The 8,320-nt window shown below is 29.6% G+C and overlaps 1 pseudogene; it reads left to right on the forward strand.

Moving 5' to 3' along the window:
- Positions 1-353: 353 nt before the first annotated feature.
- On the forward strand, positions 354-2,062 carry LOC102621832 (jasmonate-induced oxygenase 2-like; annotated as a pseudogene).
- Positions 2,063-8,320: the final 6,258 nt, after the last annotated feature.

The raw sequence follows: 8,320 nt of genomic DNA on the forward strand, positions 1-8,320 counted from the left end.
GTTTTCAGAGTTAAAAGTCTTAAAAGAAATTTTACACATGGAAAGAAATAGTCTACTTGATATACTTAATTATTTTTAAAAAGTATATTCTTTTCCAAATGCATTTGTTGCTTATAGAATATTATTGACTGTACCTATAACTGTTGCTTCTGCTGAGAGAAGTTTTTCTAAATTGAAGTTAATAAAATCTTATTTAAGAACTACAATGTCACAAGAAAGATTAAATGGATTAGCTATATTAGCTATTGAAAAAAATTTGTTAGCTAAATTAGAATATAAGATTTTAATTAATAATTTTGCATCTCAAAAAGCAAGAAGAATAAAATTTAATTGATTAGTAATTTGCATTAGTGATGGCTTGCAGCAAGGATCATAGTAGGTAGGAGCAATAATTTAAAGTTCACAGGAAAATTATGGTTGTGGCTGATGAAGTTTTAGAGCATCTTAAGAATATGAAATTTGTGGAAGACAAAGTTAGTTAATATTTGTGTGGAAATAAATAGATATCTTTCCGATTATTTTTTTTTTTTTTTTGAGATCTTGTTAATAATTGTTGTAATTCAAGATATTATTGAATATAGTTAAAGTTTGAGCTATTTGATGTTGTTGTGAGAATTTTTTGAGCTGTTTAATGTTTTTGTGAGATTTGATATTTTAACATCAAAAAACCTAAAATAAAATTTTGCCTACGGCCCCAATTGGTTAAAGCCGGCCCTGACGCTCACAAGAACTTGAGAAACTCGGCACAGCTCTCTGCTTCTGGGGCTGCTTCCAGGTCTGGTTTTTTTGTTTCAAGATAACACTCCAAACGTACGAAACAGTAACATATATAATATGCTAACAGTGGCGTTTGCTTTGATCGATGTTGACACGGACAAACGTGAGAAAATTAAAAAAGTTATTATTAAAAAATATTAGAACTGAAAAAAATGAAAAATTGAAATGAATTACTGCGCCGCAAAAAAAGTACCTTTTGAATCTACCCATATATATATTGATTCTATACACAGAGATCATCAAACATGCATGCATGTTGATAATCATTTGTGCTCATAGCTTCAATTTATGGAGTTTCAGGCAATCAATCATGGAATAGAACCTGCATTTCTTGACAAAGTGCGCGAAGTTACCAAGAAGTTCTTTGCTCTTCCTCTAGAAGAGAAGCAGAAATATGCCAAACAAAATGGTAGCGATGGTGGCTATGGGAATGATATCCACCCAACACTCAATTGGAGCGATCGATTGTTTCTTGCACTAATTCCGGAAGATCGAAGACAACTCAAATTCTGGCCAGAAAATCCCGAATCTTTTAGGTACTTCCATTGACCTTACGCTTATATCTACATGATCATTTATCAATACAAATTTTAACCTCGTGAGTATAATATATGTCGTGGCGATTGTGTGCATGAATTTTCTAACAAATTGGAAGTGATGTTAAGTCAAATCATCTTCAAGGCCTTTGCGAGGTCAATAAATTTGGAAGAGAATTGCTTTCAGGACATGTTTGGAGAGCAAACATTTATGTTTGGGCGATTCTTCTGGTACCCTCCATGTCTAAGGCCTAACCTTGTCCTCGGCGTCTTTCCTCATACTGATGGATCAGGACTGACAGTGCTCTTGCCAGACAAAGAAGTGGAAGGTCTTCAATTCCTCAAGGACGATCAGTGGTATAGGGTTCCAGTCATTCCTGAAGCTTTCGTTGTGAACGCTGGTTATCAGCTATAGGTAATTAATTTATTACTAACAAAAATACATTTTTGGCAAATCAAGGGAATAACTTTTACTAATTTATTGGTATATGTATGTGATGCATACAGATAATGAGTAACGGAATATTTAAGAGCCCAGTACACAGAGTGGTGACAAATTCAGAAAGGGAAAGAATGTCTGTGGCTGTGTTCTGCTGTCCAAACCCGGAAAAAGATATTGAGCCTGGAGTGGTGAATGAGGCAAGGCCAAGGCTGTACAAAACGTTGAACAATTACAACCGTTTGTATTTTGAAAATCTCCGGCGAGTGAAGAAAGGAATAGAAGCAGCAATGCTTTAGCTTTCTTATACTTCTAGTTCTTGGTGTGCTTATTAATTGTGCAATTCTATTGCATAGTTTGATTGTTCCGTGGATTGATCATGCTTCTGCCTTGTTTTGAATAAATGTTCAACATCGTGATGCTGGCGTGCTTTGTTGTTGGCCTGGTGCTGTGCCTGTTTGTTTCTATTATTTGGCTTTGGTTTCATTTTTTCGAATTATCATTTTCTTGGTTTCAAGTTGTTTATTCGGCATTCTTTGTGCTTAGTCATTACTTGTATTCATGCATTGCTATTCATTGTAAGATCTACCTTTGTATCTTTTTTCAATGTGCTTTAATTTTTCTAATTTAATAAATATTTGTTTAGTCGCTATATTTTAATTTTAAATATTTATTTATTCACCCTATACATTCCTACAATTATATATGTTATATTCTTATCTTTATTTTTCTTTCCTTTTACAATAATACACGTGCAACAATGTTGTTGGCATTAATTAATTGATCTATAAAAAATTAATTTGTTAATAAATAATTATTGTTTAACTTGATAATTAAGTAAGAAATATTAATGTAAAAAAGATGTTGAACCAGTGAATGGAGTGGTGAATGAGGCAAGGTCAAGGCTGTAAAAAACGGTTAATAATTACTACCATTTGTATTTTGAAAGTCCCCATCCAAGGAAGAAAGGAATAGAAGTACCAATAATTTAAAGCCAGTTTGCTATTGTTTTTGTGGCTCCTACTTTCATATTTAAGTGTAGTATACATCCACTCGGCCAAATCATCCACTCGCCCTTTGGCCAACTGGTTGGGCTGCTGCCGTCACAAGCGTGAGGGCAGCGGTTGAAGCCCCCACAAAAGCATTGTAGAGGCTCAAATATTTGTAAGTTCTTCTCCCTTGCGAGATACGAGTGGAGTAGAGACATCCCTCGTTTGTGAGGGTTATTTATTTCGACATATACTTCATTAAATTTAATGTAATAATGTAAATCTCAGTTATGTATATCTTATTATAAATATCAGTGTAATGTCTACTATAAGTCTGGACATATACTTCATTGAATTTAATGTAATAATGTAAGTCTCAATCATATATATCTGATTGTAAATATTAGTGTAATATCTGCTATAATAACAGTTATAAATATCTGTGTAATACAATAATTTGATGTGTAATCAATATTAAGAAAAAAAAAAGTGTCATATACATTTGGTGGGCTGAATCTTGAAACACAAATTATAAGACACTCAAACTAAACTTCAGCCGACCTTAATAAAAAGAAAAACAGGTTATATGAATTTCCTCTATACTTCATAACAAGGATTAATATCTTCTCATAATCCTATCTTTTTATAACAATTTTCATTTATTAGTAGTTAATAAATTAAAAAATAAATTAAAGTAGTTAAATATTAATTATACACTACTATTAAAAAATGTGTCATAAGATCCTTAAAAAATTAGGAGAGTTTCAATCACGAGAGGCTCTTAATCCACTATAAAATAATATTTGACACGTTTTCCAAGCGTAATAAATAAACTTTTTTTTTCATCTCCTCTTCTTTTTCTTAATTCTCTCTCCCTCACCAGAAATTCTTCTCTCTAATTCTCAACTTCTTCTTTTCTCTCCCTTACCACGCTAAACATGATATTGCTTCCCTATTTTTTTTTCTTTAATTGAACTTCTGCTTTTCTTTAATTTAAGCATCGGATAAATTATTAGTGGTAATAGAATTGGAAATTAACAATGCTTACGAGTAGTAGAATTAAAAATGTTAGTACTTGAATGAAATATATTTTTCATTGTTAAAATGATTGCGGAACAAGTAGGTTGCGTTCTGGTTTTTTGGTTCTTGATTTAGCCACCAATTGGAGAGAAACGATTAGGTTGAAGAGTTAGGAAAATGAACTAGAAAGAAGTTTCGTATGTCTCTGGTAACAATTATGGAGTCAAGTTTAGAAGTTCTACGGATACTGCTGTTGTCGAACTTGTTGCTTTGCTATTGGACTTGGAGGAGAAGCAGTATTTGGGCGTCTGGACCTTCATAATTCTTTACTTCCTTCTACATCTCAAGTGTCCATCTTGCAATTTGATAATTTTTTTTTCAATTAATTTGATAATTTTTTTTTATTAAACATATAGTCATATATCGTAACGCTAATATTTGTCTTAATTATATATTAATAGTTGAATAATTTGTTTAGTAATTAGAAGATATTAAATAAATTAATTTCATAACTTTTTAACTACATGCAGAAAAAACTATATGACTTATATGTCATAAATTTTATTTTAGAAAATAGTATTTCCGAACACATACTCACAATTTTATCATTTTTAATTATATATATCGAATATATATTACTGTTTTCATTTTTAAAGCATAGGATACAAAAAATAATATCAAAAGCATCGTAAAATTTTATAATTGTCATTTTTTTAAAACATAAAAATAGAAAAGCACGGTTAATAATTTTTTAATTTTTTAATTTTTTACAAAATACAAGTTTTTTTTTTCAAAAAAACAAGTACTTTGGGACAAATTGGCTACCTTCAATTTTCTTTTAATTTAGCAAACGGTCTTTCGATTTTGTAGTTTTTGTCTTATAAATGGTCTCTCGGTCCACATATATTAATATTATAAAAAATTAAATATTTAAAATAAAATGTGTTACATAAATAACATGTAAAATTTTTTTACTTTATTGGATCAAATTTAGAATATGCTAAATGATAGGCCAAGAGATTTATTCATATATGAAGCCCAAGGTGGCTAGGTGCATATATATTCAACACAGTGCATATTCATACTTGAGCATTATTTTCAATTTAAAATTTTTCCCTTAATTTTAACCATATATGAAGAACTTATTTTTAGTATTGGATAAAATAAACATGTAAAAATATATTAATAGCTGAAATATTTTATTATTTTATTTAATTGTTAAAAAGTAAATGATCTCTTACTTTCATTAAAATAATGTGGAATTCAACTTAATAGATGACATGTCATTTGCATCGTAAATTAGAGAGACAACATGCAGTCCTCATGCTTTGGGGCCAAATGTCATGTTGTTTAATGCCAAAACGAAAACTACGGGTCATCTAGTGTATGAGTCGGCACATACTGTTTATGCTTGTTGTTTATATTAAAAGCATGGATGTCGTGTCATACAAATATTAGTTGATAGACTGACATGTTGGTTTTGTATATAATGACAAACGACATATCATCTAGGACTTGCTTGCCGAATAAAATTTAAAATATTAGATGTAATGTCATTGAAAAATAGACGACTTATCATTTTAAAAGTAAAATTTTACAATTTTCATTTTCTGAAAACAAAAAAAAGTAGAAAAGCTAGGGATGGCAAAAATCCCCACGGGACGGGTACCCTCAGGGATTTTCCCCATTCGAGGAGGGTATGAGAATAATTTCATACCCAATTTCTTATTCGGGGAAGGGATGAGGAAATTTTTTTACCCAATTTCTTATTCGGGGAGGGGACGGGGATGAGGTGGAATCCCCATCCTCTACCCATTTCCCCATTTTAATTTTTTAAAATTACTAGTAAATAAATTATAAAATTATAAATATTGGTAAAAATAAAAAAAATATCAAAATATTTATATTATTAAATTTTTAGGCCTAATTAACTAATTAAAGTTCTAAATTTTTATTTAGGACATTAAAAAGACCGAGTAGATTCCATTAGTCCAACATTTTTTTAATTTTAATATTCTTTAAATATTTTAAACTTAAATCTATTTTTTATTTATTTTTAGATGTTATAATTGCCCACAGTGAATCACAATTTTAATATCTAATCTAATCTAATCTAATCTAATATTTGCTCTTGATTTGCTCCGATTTAACTATTGTGTTGTAAATGGAATAGCCCACATTTATAAAGTGCCAACGCCACCATTGAAAAAGTTAATTTTGAATCTAAATTCGATTTTATTTTTAACAATTTTGTGTTAGACTATTAATTTGTTCATGATAGTTTGTAAAAGAAGTTTGTATCCTTTGCATGTTGCGTTACTTACTAATTTAATGTATGTGACTTTTGTAATAGATATTAATGTAAGATATATTTCAAACTTTACTTTTATTTGAATTTTTTATTTTAATATGATTAACTCAAAATCAAAAACAAAAAAAAAATTGTATTAGTTATTCGGGGATCGGGGACCCTCGGGGATCCCCTGTTATTATTCGGGGAGGGGATGAGGGATTCTCTCAAGTAATTCTGACGAGGACGGGGAGGGGACGAGGACATACACAAAATATCGGGGATGGGTACGGGGAGATTGGTCCCCTCCCCTCCCCTCCCCATTGCCATCCCTAAGAAAAGCATAGTTAATATTTTTTTATTTTTTACAAAATATAAGTTTTTTTCCAAAAAAAAAATTTCGGGACAAATTCGCTCCCTCTGATTTTCTTTTAGTTTTGCTAATGGTCTTCTAATTTTGTAATTTTAGTTTTATAAATGGCGTATCAATCCACACTTATTAATATTATAAAAAATAAATATTTAAAATAAAATATAACATATACCATTTTTATTTGATTGGACCAAATTTAGAATGTGCCTAACGATAGGCCAAGATATTATTTTCTAATATAAAGCTCAAGGTGTAAGGGTGTGTGTGTGTGTATTACATATTAATGCTTCAACATGTTACATATTAATGCTTGAGCGTTATTTTCAAGTTAAAGTTTTTTCTTTAATTTTATCCAAATATACAAATAACTTTTTTTAGTGCTGGAAAAAACAAACATGTAAAAATATATGAATAATTCAAGGGAAATTTTTAACCTACTCCCAAATAAATTGACATTTTGCACCGCGCCCCCAATTTTGTTATTTTCTCAGTTAAGTTTAACGGTGGAGGGATAAAATTGGAAGTTCATTCCTTAAATTAATTTTAATGGGAATTCTCTTTATTGAAATTGAAATAAAAATCTTAAAAAATTAAAGGAAAAATAATAGTGGTGACAATGTACATGTAACAAGAAATTTTTTTTATTGCAATTGAAATAAAAATCTTTAAAAAATTAAAGGAAAAATATTGGTGACAAATGTACATGTAACAAGAAATTTTTTTTATTGCAATTGAAATAAAAATCTTAAAAAATTAAAGGAAAAATAATAGTGGTAACAATGTACATGTAACAAGAAAATTTTTTATTGCAATTGAAATAAAAACCTTAAAAAATTAAATGAGCTAAAAATTTTATTTTTTTTCATATAGAGGGGCATTTTTGTCATTCAATCAAAAGTTAGATGGAACCATTAGAAATAACTGAAAAATTAACAGAATTGGGGGCGCGGTGCAACACGTCATTTTTTTGGGTGCACGGTGCAAAATGTCAATTTATTTGGGGGTAGGTTAAAAATTTCCCATAATTCAAATATTTGGTTATTTTACTTAATTGTTGAAAAACAAATGATTTCGTATTTTTGTTAAAATCATTTGGAATTCAACTTAATAGATGAGTGTCATTAGTGTTGTAAAATTTATAGACGGCATGTCGCCCTTAAGTATTGAAGACAAATCTCATGTCATTTATATCCAAAATGCAAATAACCGGTCATCTAGATACTATTTATGCTTTTTGTTATATTAATGACTAGGATGTTATGTCGTATGAATAGTTTGTGCATATCTTAGCATTGAGGAAGTTAGCATGCTTGAAATATCTTGCTTTGAGGACTCTTGCCATTAATGATCTGGTTCTTGGATAATTCTCCAGCTTTGTTTTGCTACCAAAGCTTAGTTAAAGCTGGATATATCTCTGAAACCCAACCCTCCTCCATGCTTTGCCTAACTCACTTTTTCCCATTGTGCCTAGTGAATGCCATGCTTCTCCTTTTTTGAGCCCTACCAAAACTTTGCAGGGTCGGCCTGCAATACATCGCTGTATCTGGTACAGCCAATTTTTATTATTTTTTTAATTAATTTTATAACCGGCGACCAGTTATCTCTTATTTTAATCGATTAGTGTGAAAAAATTAAAGGTAAATATCATACAGCTACCGTTATTTTAAGTATATAACAAGGTTATCAATTTAAATTATAAAACTACCAAATACTCCCTCAACTTTACATAAAAATATATTTAAAAAATGAAACTAATATTTTTTTCCTCAAAATATGTGACATTACTACTGCAAATATTATTGAAATATAAATAAATAAATATAATTGTAAATTATTAAATATTTTTATTACATTTATAAATTTAGTAATTTTTTGCATAAAAATTTATCATAATAT

This window comes from Citrus sinensis, chromosome 2, assembly GCF_022201045.2.
Source record: "Citrus sinensis cultivar Valencia sweet orange chromosome 2, DVS_A1.0, whole genome shotgun sequence".
NCBI classification, from domain to species: domain Eukaryota; kingdom Viridiplantae; phylum Streptophyta; class Magnoliopsida; order Sapindales; family Rutaceae; genus Citrus; species Citrus sinensis.